Source organism: Arvicanthis niloticus, chromosome 5 (genome assembly GCF_011762505.2).
Source record: "Arvicanthis niloticus isolate mArvNil1 chromosome 5, mArvNil1.pat.X, whole genome shotgun sequence".
In the NCBI taxonomy this organism is placed as follows: domain Eukaryota; kingdom Metazoa; phylum Chordata; class Mammalia; order Rodentia; family Muridae; genus Arvicanthis; species Arvicanthis niloticus.
In genome coordinates this window covers 31240459-31253198 of record NC_047662.1, presented here as the reverse complement: position 1 = coordinate 31253198, position 12740 = coordinate 31240459, and positions in this window count along the sequence as shown.

The window sequence follows — 12740 nt, the reverse complement described above, 5'->3', positions numbered from 1 at the left end:
ACCTGAAGGAGTTGTTTCTGTCCTTCTGCAGTGAGGAATGGAACTCAGGTCACCAGGCGTGGTGGTAGCAGCCTTTACTATTGGGCCATCTCACTAACCCAGCATGGAGAGGTCTCTCCTCACCTGGAGATTCTCCTCTCAGAATGCAAGTTTGACTAGCTCCAACTTTTGTTGTATTTATTTTTATTATTAGTAGTAGTAGTATTTTTTATATGGTATGGTGTTTGTTTGAGACAAGTTTTTACCTGTAGCTGTAGTTGTCTTGAAATTTGCTATGCACACCAAGCTGTCCTCAAACTCAGACATCTTTCTGCTTCTACCTCCTAAGTTCTGGGATCCAGCATTTTTAGTGAATCTTTTGTTTGTTTGCTTTTGTCTTAGATTTAGTTTTTGCTCTATGCATATGCCTGCATGTGTGTATGTATACCACATGCCTCTCTGGTGGCCCTGGAGACCAAAAGAGAATACTAGATTCCCTGTAACTGGAGTTACAGATGGTTGTGAGCCAGGTTATCTTTCCATTGTTGTGACAAAATACTATGACAAAATCAGTTTATAAAAGAAAATGTTTAATTGGGCCTACGGTGTCAGAGCTTTAGAGTCCATGATGTCAGAGCAAAGGCATAGTGACAGGGATATCTGAGAGCCCACATCTTGACCCGAAAGTAGTAATACAGCCTAGAGGTCTTGAGTGTGTTTGTTTTCCCTGCCAGTAAAAGAATTAAAAGGCAGAAAAAATCTCAAGAGTAGCAAATAGCAGGAGAGAAACCTCAGACACCACAGATAGAAGCAGGCAGAACCAGCAGTGGAACGGAATTTATTAGGGGCCAGGAAACACACATATGCTGCAGACACTCAGAGAAAAACTGCAGAGCAGAGGGGGGCTCAGGAAGCCAAAACATCCAGTCTCTACTCAAGGGCTGTTTTTTAAAAAGTGTCTGAAGAGTTTTTCTCCCCTAATTTAGGATTGATTAATTGGAAAATAGCAAAGATGGTTAGTTGGCTCACAACTATTGTGGAGTATGTCCTGATCTAGCCTGGGACTTATTGAGACAGTCCATTGGCAGAGGGACTGCTGGTGAGAGACAAGAGCATACAGGGCCTTTGTTTTAAGCTCCCAGGCTTTTGTTAAATAAGGAGGGTGAGGAAAAAGTTGGCCATCTTGGAAACTTGCCACCTTTGTTACCCAGGCACAGACCCTTCTCCTCCTGTCTGTCTATCAGGGAGTCTATCTAACTGATAGTCTCTCAGTAGGTAGTACTGAGAGAGAGGTACCCTGGGAATGTCATAAATCATTTGAAACCTCAAAATTTGCCCCAAGTAACACAGCTCTTCTAACAATGCCACACATTCTAATCCTTCCCAAACAATTCCACCACATGGCAAGACCCAGGAAACACACATGAATATGTGTGCATTTCTGCTGGTCTCTCCTATTCTTCTTAAAAAGCCACTGGGATCCAATCATTGGAGAATCCTCATCAGAGACCTTATATAATCTTAATCACCTCCCAAAGCCCTACTTGTAAACATCAGGCAGATTCAATCTCTACTCTCCTAATAGCTTACAATGAGGATTAAATTTCAACACATGAACCCTTGGGGACACACTCAAACTAAAGCAATATCCATTAACAGAAGAATGATTAAATGATACGAGCAAGTTAGTTTAGAATGTGTGTGTGTGTGTGTAAGGGGGTATGGAATGTATGTGTGGTATGAGTGTGTGTGTGGTGTGGTATGTATGTGTGGTGTGTATGTGTGTGTAGTATGTGTATACGTGTGTGTATGGTATGTATGTGATATATGTGTGTGTGTGTGTGTGTGTGTGTGTGTGTGTGGTGTGTGTGTGTGGTGCAATATGTATGTGTGCGTGGTGTGGTATATATGTGAAGGTGTGTGTGTATGTGTGTGTATATATGTGTGTGCAGTATGTATGTATGTATAGTATATATGTGTGTAGTGTGTGTGTTGTGTGGTATGTATGTGCATGTGTGTGTGTATGTGTGTGTGTATGTGTAATTCATGTTTGTGGCCTGTGTAGTATGTAGTCTCTATGTGTAGCATGTATAGAATTATGTGGTGTGTATGCAGTATGTGTGTGTGATGTGTGGTATGTGTGCTGTGTATATGTGTAATATGTTTGGTATGTGGTGTATGGGGTGGTGGTGTGTGTGAGTGTGTGTGTATGTGTGTAGTGTGTGTATGGTGTGTATGGTGTGTGTATGGTATGTGGAGAGGTGGGGGGCTTGCAAGTGAAATAGTGACAAAAAGAAATGAAGATGTCCAGCTTGACTGAGGGTGCCCCTGTAGAAGCTGTGGGTTCAGATCTCATTATAAAGTATAAACCGGTTTTAGACTTGTAATCCTCCTGCCTTAGCCTCCAGATGCTACAATTACAGGGTGCACCACCACACTTCAGTCATGAATTACTCTTGTAACTAAGGAACATTGAAAGAAATCTAGGCATGGTGCCTCATGCTTGCAATCCCAGAACTCAGAAGGCTGGGGTAGAAGGATTGCAGTGAGTTTGGGGTCAGCCTGGACTATCTGGTGTATTTTAGAAGAGCCTGGGCTAAAGACTCTGACTCAATAACAAAACAAAGGGCTGGAGAGATGGTTCAATGATTAAGAGCACATGCTGTTTTTGCAGAGGTCTGGGCCTCAGTTTCCAGCCCCCAAAAGGTGCTCACAACCACCTCTAATTCCAGTTCTGGGGATTTTGATGTCCTTCTCTGAGCATTGCATGCATGCAGTGTACACGTTCGAGCAGGAAAACACACGCACAAACAAAAAACCCCTCAAACACATAAAGAAATAAATCTTTTTCAAAGAGAAAAAGTGAGACTTTAAATTTTAAATAAACATTTAAATGTTAAAAAAGAGTACTAAGCTGGGGGTTGGGGAATAGCTTAGTAGTAGCTAACGAGTTTGCTGAGCAAACATGAGGGCCTGAGTTGTTTCCCCAGCCTAAGTAAAATGCTGGGTCTGTGGTTGTGTGCCTGTAATCTCAGCACTGAGAGGAGGTGACAAGAGGAACCGTGGTGGTGGTGGTGGTGGTGGTGGTGGTGGTGGTGGTGGTGGTGGTGGTGGTGGCGATGGTGTCTCTGGACAGTCTAGCAAATCCATAATCTGCAGGTCCAGGGAGAGATCCTGGAGAGAGATGAGGATAGACATCTGATTTGATTTCTGGCCTCTGATATCCATGTACAGGCATGCATACACACACTCACCCTGAAATACCAAACTGTATCAAAGCTGTGGTAAGACCTGCAGTCTCCAAGGCTCCAGAGAGCAATTGGATGTCTTCTGTTCCTAGGAACTAATTACACTTGGGCAGGGAAGGTAGACGAATGGCTGGGATATATACAGGGAAGTGGATGAACAGCTGGGATTTATACAGGGAAGCAAATGAATGTTGCTGTTCATTCCTGTTTGAATATTGAATTTTAACCATGAGGATATATTTCATAGAAATATTTTATATTTCTAGACTTTGCACTGAGGACAAATCACAGACATTAGCTAATGTCTAGCTGTAAGAATGTTCTTTGTGCCATGATTTATTATAGTGGAAAGCTGTAAGCAATACCTCAAAATCTAACAAGAGCAAACTCCAAATGAACTACAGTGCATGGATAATGGGAGTGGGAGAGGACGGCTCAGTCAGCAAAGCGACTGCTGCGCAGGCCTGAGGTCCTACGTCAGACCTCTCAGACATCATAGTGGTGCAGGTTGTAACCACAGCACTGGGGGAGTGGTGAGAGACGATTCCTGGAGCTCATAAACCAGCCAGCTTAGTGGAATCAGTGAGTTCCAGAGTGAGTAAGAGGCCTCAACTCAAAATCTAAGGTGTATGCCTTTAATCGCAGCACTTGAGGGGCAGAGGCAGTCACACCTTTGAGTTCAAGACCAGCCTGGTCTTTTAGGATAGCCAGGACTACACAGAGAAACCCTGTCTTGAATAAACCAAAACAAAAAAACAAAACCAACAAAACTAAGATGCAGGAAGAAAAAGGCAGGCAGACCTCTGAGTTTGAGGCCAACCTGGGATACATAGGAATTTCCAAGGCAGCCAAGGCTATATATAGTGAGACCCTGCTTCAAAAATAAAAATAAACAAGCAAAGGTAGAGATTGACTGATTGTAGAGGAATTTTCATCCAGCAACATGGGTACTCTGGCAAGGGATCATTCAAAGACCTAGGTCTTTGTGGTCTAGCTAGAATACAAACATGCCTTTAGTACACGCCTCTCTTTCTTGTCTGTTCTCTTGAGAGTTGGGCAGATCCTATCTCTGACTCATTCTATCAAATTTTTCTCTGATTCTGACATCACTTTTAAACATGGCTACTTCCTTCTATAAACTAGCCTTACCTATCTTGAAAATTGAAGGAATCTTACCTGCAGTTTTATAGAGCTATAGTGCTGAGCAGTGACACAACCAATGTTGGTTGAATGTTGACGATGTACCAGGTTTTAACCATTTTCTATGGTTAATGCTTTAAAAATCCTTACAGTAGGCCGTTCGTGAAGACACTCTATTAGAACTATTTCTAATATTGAAGAAATCGGATCAGAGGGGCCTAATGTGGAGCATGCTGTTTGATCAACTGAATCCTTGATTTCAGGTACTATTCTAATCTCCCAGGCCCACAATGCAGTGTGTGGCAATCCCTAGTGTATATATTATGCCATCTAAACAGTCAGGACAAAGACCAGTTCTCCTACTTGGGTACAACCTTTTAGTTTTAACATAGCTATCTAAGTACCCTTTCCCTCTGGCCCTGACTCCTGTTTGTCAATCAGGCCACCCCTGGTCTTGACAGCAAAGAGCCCTTCCCTGGAGGCCATAAGCACCTAGAGGTGAATGCCTCACATGGGGTACAGACAGTATCAGACCACCCTAAGTTTCCAGAATGGGCTATCCTCATGTTCTGGTCTTAGGACTTTCTATTTCCAAGTCTACCACAAACTCTTCCAGGAAGGTGATAAGCTATCCCACCTACCTACCTTCAAAACTGCCCATTTAGTCTGAAAGAGCCCTGTGGTCTGAAGGATGTCTATGTGCTCTCGAGGGTCTTCATCTGGGATATCCTGATTCTATGCTCAAGTGACATGAGAGTAATAACAATAACAGTGTTCCTCTGTGCCTTTCCTGCCCTTGCTGGGCTAAAAAAGGGAAGAACCCTTTTGTCACTGCCTGGCTCTTTCACCCACCTTTTAAAACCCTTTAGGGCCACTCAAAACCCCTTTAAAGTGACCCTACAGTCCCCTCTGCTGGCAACTATTTTTCACTGCAGGCTCTCTCTGACCTCGAATGGCCTCTATGAATTGAGATGCCTCTGGCTGCAAGCCACAGCAACTAGCTCTGGCTGTCTTAAGGGGAAAAGGGCAGGGTGGAGCGGTGGGGTGGTGGAGGAAGAAGACAGGACAGAAGAGGTGGGGACAGCCAGGGATGATGGGTTAGAAGGGTTATGGGATATCTCAGAGACTAAAGAAAGGGTTAACAGCTAAAAAAATTATCACTGAGAGAAAGGTCCCAGGCCCACACCACATCTAGAGATCATGTGACATGTGACTATTGTACAACATCCTTATCCAGGTGACTCAACTCTAACAAAAGATCCATGTGTCTCTCCATTCAAAGTTTTAGACTATCAGGATATAGCCTGGGCTAGCTTGAGCCAGGCTGGACCCTGTGTATCTGGTCATGAACTCTCAGAGGGCCATGGAAGTATCTCTGACCAAGGATGCTGTTTCCAACATTGAACAGCCAGAATGGCACTGGCAAAGATGCACGAGAAGACACTGGCCTATCTCTAAGCAGTGTCCTGAAAGTTCTACACTCTGCCAGGCTGGAGGGAAGGAAAAGTAGAAACTCCACTAGGTAGCTCATGTGGCTCTGTAGCATACCCAGAGATACTGAAATGCTTCTGTGTGGTAACCATCAGTGTGGATGTTCTGATGTGGACTCAGCCCGCCATCCCATACATCATCAGTGAAGCCCCAGTGAAGGATACTATTCCAAGCCATTCTTTCGGGTACTGACGGCATGTGAAACACAGCTACATTCTTTTGCAGATGACCAACTAGCATCATGACATGGTTCTTAATAAGGGTCCCAGTGAGCTCATAGCTCCTAATCTTTTTAGTCTTAGTACCCCTAGAAGGGCCACACTGCCTGTTAAGACACTGAAGACTTCCGACCCACTCCATAAGTAACTACATCCCTGGGCACATCTGCAAGGACAGGGGTGAGATGCGGTGTGAAGAAAAGTTGGGGCCGGGCGGTGGTGGCGCACGCCTTTAATCCCAGCACTTGGGAGGCAGAGGCAGGCGGATTTCTGAGTTCGAGGCCACCCTGGTCTACTGAGTGAGTTCCAGGACAGCCAAGGCTACACAGAGAAACCTTGTCTCGAAAAACCAAAACCAAAAAAAAAAAAAAAAAAAGAAAAGAAAAGAAAAGAAAAGAAAAGTTGGGGACAACAGATGTGGTGGGAGTGTCAGAATGGAGGCTGTGTCCTTGAATGGCCAGTGTGATGGTTAGTTACTCTTGATGGTCAGTATGCCTGGATTTAGAATCAGCATAGCATAGTTCAGCTGAGATACAACTGGGAAGTGAATTACACTGCTCTTTTTGAGAATGTGCCAAAGCATCATGAACTAGTCCTTTGATGTCTCTCATTTTAGACTTTTTGTTGCTGTGACAATTACTCAAGAGAAACAATTAAAGGAGAAATTTATTTTCATGATCTCAAAAGTCCAAGATTGATTGAATCTATTGCTTTGACCCTAAATCCAGGCGTGATGACAGTAAAAGCATGTGACAGAGGCATGCCTGCATTAGCTAGTTTCTTCCTTTCTCCTCTCTACTTTTAGTTCATCCAGATCCTCAGCCTGTTATACGGTATCTCCACATTCAACATAGCCCCTCTCCCCCAAAATGATTGGAAGCCTTTATCAATAGATGAATTACTGTTAGGTTATAGCAATGAGTGACATTGGCAGTGCCTGGATGGCAGGGGCGGGACACCTTTTATTTCTTTTCACGGCAATGAAAAGAGAAAGAGCTGACACAGCAGCAAAAAGACCAAGATGGCAGCTCTCGCAGCAGTGACGGTGACTGCCGGCACTCCAATATAGCCCCAGCAGCACGGCATTCTTGGACTCTAGTTCTGGTTGTAGCAGCAGCAGCCTCTGGACATCTACACTGCAGCCTCAACAAGAGTGTGAACTCCTAGGTACCTGTAGGGCAGAAGCAGTGCTGTCTCTAAAGGTGGCAGTAGCCAGAGCTGCACTTACAAAGGTAATACGTGGGTTCTGGGGAGCATCATTTGTTTGCTTGTTTGTTTGTTTTGCCCCTCCAGCGCCCCAGAGGTCATATGTCTCTGCGTAACCTCAGGATCTGCACTCCCCCTCCCCACAGTTCTTTTAACACTTATATCCAGTCCCTAGATATTACATCCCATTCCCAAAATTCTAGAATGGATTTTGGGGTTTTAGGGTTTTGTTTTGATGTTTCTGTTTGTTTGTTTTGGAATGCAAGAGGAGGTGAGGATGCTGCTTCCCCAGCAAAGCCTTTAGTGGCAGGTCTGCCTCTTTCTCCCTCTCTCATTTTCCGCTGGCTAGAGACCCAGGGGGATGGTACAACTCTAAGAGATCAGGAGCCAAGATTCGTAAATCCCCAACTGGATGGAGAACCATTTATCAACCTGACATTGACCGTAGACTGCACACAAATAAGAATTAAATTAATCTACTGCTTCTGGATCCTGCTAACTGCGGGTCTATTTGTTATAGTGGCTGAGCCTCTGCTGGGATGACAACCAGGATTAATACATTCATGGGAATGTAGTGCTTCCTAATGGCAGGCTCTGCTAAGCACTTTATCCTCATTGAATCTTCACGCCGCAAGTGGTTCCCATTCATTAGGGACTAGGACATAAAATGGCAGCGAGATTAAGTACCTTGTCCAAGGTTGGGTTGACTTGAAAGCACTCATGCTTGGAGGTCTTTCTGCCTGTCTCCACTCTGCTTTACTCTGCTCTGCAGGGGGCTGTTTGAATTGCATACCCCCTCCACCCCTCCACCCCCGCTTTGCACTCATGACAATCCCTTAGGTTTGGCCAGTAGGAGGAGCAAGACAGAGGGCATGGAGGTTTTATTCCACCCACTCCAAGTTCCCTATCAAACACCTGATAGAACTGGCTGTGTTCCTTTGCCAAAGGCCACATCTGGGATGGTAGTGGCTCAGTGGTAATGGCTCTCCACTGTCTTAGCTCCAGGAGTGATTGACAATATTTTGTTAATTTCTTCCTACTGTGTGCATCTGTGTAAAGAGTTCCCACTGGCTAGGCAGTGGTGGCACACGCCTTTAATCCCAGCACTTGGGAGGCAGAGGCAGGCGGATTTCTGAGTTTGAGGCCAGCCTGGTCTACAGAGTGAGTTCCAGGACAGCCAGGGCTACACAGAGAAACCCTGTCTCAGAAAAACAAACAAACAAACAAACAAACAAAACCAAAAAGAGTTCCCCTAACTTATCCTCACTGGTCCATGCCATGGATGGTGGTGTCACCTCAACAGACTCGAGATCAGCAGTTCTCAACCTGTGGGTCTGCAACCCTTCTGGGGGGTCAAATGAACCTTTCACAGGGGTTGACTAAGACCATCAGAAAACATAGATATTTACATTACAACCCATAACAGCAGCAAAATTACAGTTATGAAGTAGCAATGAAAATAATTTTCTGGTTGGGGGGTCACCACAGCATGAGGAACTGTATTAAATGAAAGATCATAGCATTAGGAATTCACCTAGGAGACAAGCTTCCAGGCACACCTAGGCATGGACTATTCAGATTAGGTTAGCTTCTGGGCATGTCTGCGAAGGTTTTTCTTGACAAAGTTAATCGAGGTGGGGCAGTACCATGCATGGGCTGGGGTCCTGGAATTCATAAAGAGGAAGAAGTTAGCAGAATAAAGCACTCAATGCTGTGTGATTTCTGACTACATATGCAGTGGGATTCCTCGAGCTGCAGCCATTCCCTACCCTGTACTGTGAACCACAAAAAGCCTTTTATCTTTTCATTTTTAAACTTTATTTCATTATTATTTTCTTATGCACATTGATGCTTTGCCTGCATGCATGTCTATGTGAGGGTGTGTCAGATTTCCTGGACCTAGAGTTACAGATTGCTGTGAGCTGCCATGTGGGTGCTGGGAATTGAACCCTGGTCCTCCAGAAGAGTAGCCAGCGCTCTTAACCACTGAGCCACCTCTGCAGCCCCACCTTTTCTCTCTTAAGTTGCTTTCATCAGAGTGTTTTATCACAGCAGTGAGAGAAGCAACTGGCAGATCCCTTTTGAGTGCTATTTGCAGTTAGCACCCAGATAGTACAGCATGTCTATGTTTTTAGAAACATCGGGGACCCCTGTTGTTCTGTTACTCATTTCTCCCTTGGAAGGAGCACCCACCTTTCTGACTCGGGATACCTGCTGTGGGGAGAGTTGACTCTGCTCTGGTCTATAGGGGTAGGCAAGTGCTTCAGCCTGGCCAATCAGAGCGATGCGTTCCTGGGCCTTCAGTGATGGACTCTGTGGTTAGCACCAGTCCCAGTCAGGATGCTGAGAGACAACACTGGGAAAGAGATGCAAGATGCTGGTAGATATTGTATCTATATATTGATTCCAAGAAAGAAGGCGATCCTCAGGAGACAAAGCCAAGTCTCAGTTAAATATTATTTATATTGAATAAGCCCCTGGGCCCATCAATCCGTGAGTCCAATCTACTCATGGTGTTTTCATTTTCCCACCCGGAGCTATTACAGTCCCCCTTTGCCTACCCCATGGTTTTCTGTCACTTGCAACCAAGCACGATAACTGAAAAAAAAATTGTCAAACTCATATATGTTCGTTGCAAGAAAACAGAAACCACCTCTATCTAATCGATGGTGTGTTTGGGGGAAGGGAAGAGTTACAAGAAATTAAAAGGCAGAAAGCACAGGTTTGGGACCGGACATGTGCTATGGTGGTTCCAGGAGATTCAGATAATAGGAATGAATAGTGCTGTAGGGCACTGCTCTCGCTGGAATAAGCCAATTCCTGCCAACTGCCACCAAGAGACATTGCTGCAGATTCATGTTAGTTTGGAAGCAGTGAGGGATGCTATGGGCAGATAGGGGTAGGGACACAGAAAAGGACAGAGACACAGCATGATTGATTTACTTGAGAAATTAAAAACAAAGTCATGCTTAGCAAATGTGGGGAAGGGAAGGAACTCAGCTCTGGTGACCTCATTCTCTCCCAGACACAAGAGAGACAGTGAAATATCTAGGACCCAGGGGAATTCCAGCTGTCACCAGGTCGCACTAGGAACTGTGGAGGAAACCCAGGGAATAAGAGAGACATTATTCTTCACATGGGCACTGTTCAGGACCAAAAGGGAGAGGAAGAAATGACGGCTCTTGAGTGAAGCCTATTGAAGAGGCCAGTGCTCTCTGCTCACTGGACCCTTACAGGCGCCACAGCCCATTAGAAAGCCTCCTATACAGCCACACTGTTCTTCCCCACAGCGTGTTGTGCCTCCTCCTCCTTCCTCACAGAACAGGTGTCTGCCAAAGTGCAGGGCTGAGAACAGCAGCGCCATGGCAAAGCCCCAGAATGTTTCTCTCTCTCTCTCTCTCTCTCTCTCTCTCGTGTGTGTGTGTGTGTGTGTGTACTTGTTTGTGTACATGTACAAGTGTGTACGTGTACACTTGTATGCTTTTGCATGTAAAGGTCAGAAGTCAATGATGAATGCCCTCTTCAGATAATCTCAAATCTCAACCTTATTTTTAGAGATTCTTATATTATTGTTGCTGTTGTCATCATTGACAGCATCTCACTACGTAGCTCTGGCTGGCCCAGAACATGCTGTGTAGACTAGGCCAGCAACAAACTCAGAAATCCACCTGTCTCTGTTTCTTCCTGAGTGCTGGGATGACAGGTGTGAGCCACCATGGTCAGAAAGTTTTATTATACTTAATTATGGGTGGGTGTGTAAGTATGTACACATGAGTACATGTGTCTACAGAGGAATATGAAGTTACAGGCAGTTGTAATCCACCTGAAATAGACACTGAGAACCAAACTCAGGTCCTTTAGATGAGAACAAGCAAGTTCTTAACTGCTGAACTATCTCCGGTTCCATCTATCTATCTATCTATCTATCTATCTATCTATCTATCTATCATCATCTATCATCTCTCACTGGCCCAGAGCTAGCTGAGGAGCCTTGGCCAGTCAGTCAGTGAATCTCAGAGATCCACTTGTCTTTGCCTCCCAGCACTGAGATCACAGACACATGCCACCCACCTGGCTGTTTGCACTTTACTGGCTGATCCATCTTCAAAGTTCTAAGTTTCAGAATTTAGGTTGGTCTGCAGCTGCTTAACAGTAGACTCCAACCCAGCTGGGGACTGCACTCCTTCTAGGCACACAGGATGGCCAGTGGTGGCAATGCGGAAATCTGAACTGAAACAAAGGTTGGAATCCTAATTTTGTTGCTAATGGGCCATGTGATAACGGGCAGGCTGTCTACCCTCCCTTTGAGCTTCCACTCACTACCATGAAGTAATGATACCTGGGCTGAAAGCCTGCTGCCTAGGTACTGGTATAGTTTAAGCGGTTGTGGAAAACATCAAAATACTTCCAAGCCAATTAGTAAACAGATAGCCAGAGCCTTGGACATCCCTGCACACTTACTTCTCCCTTGCCTGTCCTTGCTTGATATAATAAATCATGTTAACTCTTGGCAGAACAGGGTTGAGACTTTAATCTAACCTGAAGGCCAGCATCCATCACTGTTGGTTGTCTTAGTTAGGGTTTCTATTGCTGTGACAAAAACAAAACAAAACAAAAAAAAAAAACAACTATGACCAAAACAAAACAAAAACAGCCCCGGAGAGAAAAAGTTTACTTCAGTTTGCAGCTCTTGGGTCACACTCTTTCACTAAGGCCAAGGCAGGAACCTGGAAACAGGAACTGAAGCAGAAGCCATGGAAGAACACTCATTACCATCTTGCTCCCCAAGGCTTGCTCAGTCTACTTTCTTACACCACCCAGGACCTCCTGCCTAGGCACAGCCCCACCAACAGTAAGTTGGATGTTCACACATCAATCAAGGAAAGGCTCCTAAAATCTTACCAAGAGGCCAATATGGTGGGCACAATTCAATCGTGGTTCCCTCTTCCCAAATGACTCCAGTGTGTGTTAAGTTAATATAACACCAGCCAGCACACTGGTAATGTAAGAGCCTAAGTGAGTTGTGATTTTTAACATCAGCCCTGAGTGGTCATCCTTGGCATTGAGATGCCCTGGGTAAAGAATAGCAGAGTCTGGCGCACAGTTAAAAAGGACTCGCAGCTGCCAGCTCTGCTGTGATGCTGGGAGGTCTCATTTCTCTAAGACTTGGAAGCTTTTTCTAGTAGACACTGCCTTTCAGAAAGAAAATTCTAATCTAAGTTTGTATTATACTTGGACATGAAATATCTCCCAAAAGGGTTATAAATTGAAGGCTTGCTCCATAATGCCATGTTTAGAGGTGGACTTTGGGGAAGCAATTGTATCGCAAAGGCTTTAATCTAACTGATGGATTTGTGAATGGACTATTGTCTGTGTTTGTTTGGTTTGGAAGATTTATTTTCTGTGTACGTGTGTGTGTGTGTGTGTGTGTGTGTGTGTGTGTGCCTGAGTGCATGTA